A 1,120-nucleotide genomic window follows, 5' to 3' on the forward strand; every position below is an offset into this window, starting at 1 on the left:
ATATGCAAAATCAGATAGCAAACTGCAGGCAGYCAGCCATAGTGCCTCTGTGTTTCCATGGTTAGAAAAGAGCATCCTGAGGCTGAGATGCAATGAGTCAGCTATCAGCTGCACCAGCACTGGGTGATTTGAATTTACTGTCAGGATTAATGCCATCACCAGATTTCGATTTGGTATGTGGCTGTTCAGTTTGTGACAGAGTGTGTTTTACGGTCTGTGTACATGCACAAGTTCGTGAGGGAGAACTCCAAGGAAGGAATAACTTACAGTCACACAGCCGAGTCACTTGCAAAGCTCAAAGTGAAGTTCCTAATGATAACAAATGAGATGGGATGACACTGGAGGATAGCTTAGATTATATTTTTTTCATTCACTGCCTCGCTCTCCACTTCATAAATTAGCAAACTTACTCTTTAGAATCAAAATGGTTTGCCCTCCCTGCACCTACAGACTAGAAAGGCTCTTTAGCTGTCAGATTAATTAAAATAAACCCTTTCCTTTATAACTCCGTTAAGTGTCGTCTGTTCTGTAAAGCAATTCTTAACAAAAGGACATTTTTTATTGTTGTTGCTAAAGAGCTAGCGAGCGCTAGAAATGTATATCCTGGTTATTTTCTGTTTTAGTGATGGGATGTGACGATGCCAGGGCAAAATGACAAGTGCACAAAGGGATTATCAGTGCCACAGCCAAGTACCCTTCAGTGGGTCAGGGAGAAAAGTACGGGTCAAACAAAGGTCTTTTAGAAACGCAATTGCAAAACACAAGAACCTGACACAGTTTATGTTGCACACTGAGATATTCCTCATAATAAACTCATACTTGAAGGAGATGTTTGCTTCAACACATCTACAAATCATCAGGTTTCATTAAAAGATGCAAATATAAAATAAAGCTCAATGAGTAAAAACAGTAAACTGTTTTGTTAAATGCAAAATATGTGCTTTTACCAATTAGTGCATTTTGTTCAGAAACATCTCATACAATGGGCCTCATGCAAGAACCGTTCGTACGCGCAGATTTGTTCTGAAATTGTGCGTACGAGTGATTTAGGAGAATTTGTGGCATTCACCAATGTTTTCGTATTCTAAGATTTTTTTCAGATACGAACAAAATTCACGAG

This window comes from Austrofundulus limnaeus, unplaced genomic scaffold (genome assembly GCF_001266775.1).
Source record: "Austrofundulus limnaeus strain Quisiro unplaced genomic scaffold, Austrofundulus_limnaeus-1.0 Scaffold240, whole genome shotgun sequence".
Lineage (NCBI taxonomy): Eukaryota > Metazoa > Chordata > Actinopteri > Cyprinodontiformes > Rivulidae > Austrofundulus > Austrofundulus limnaeus.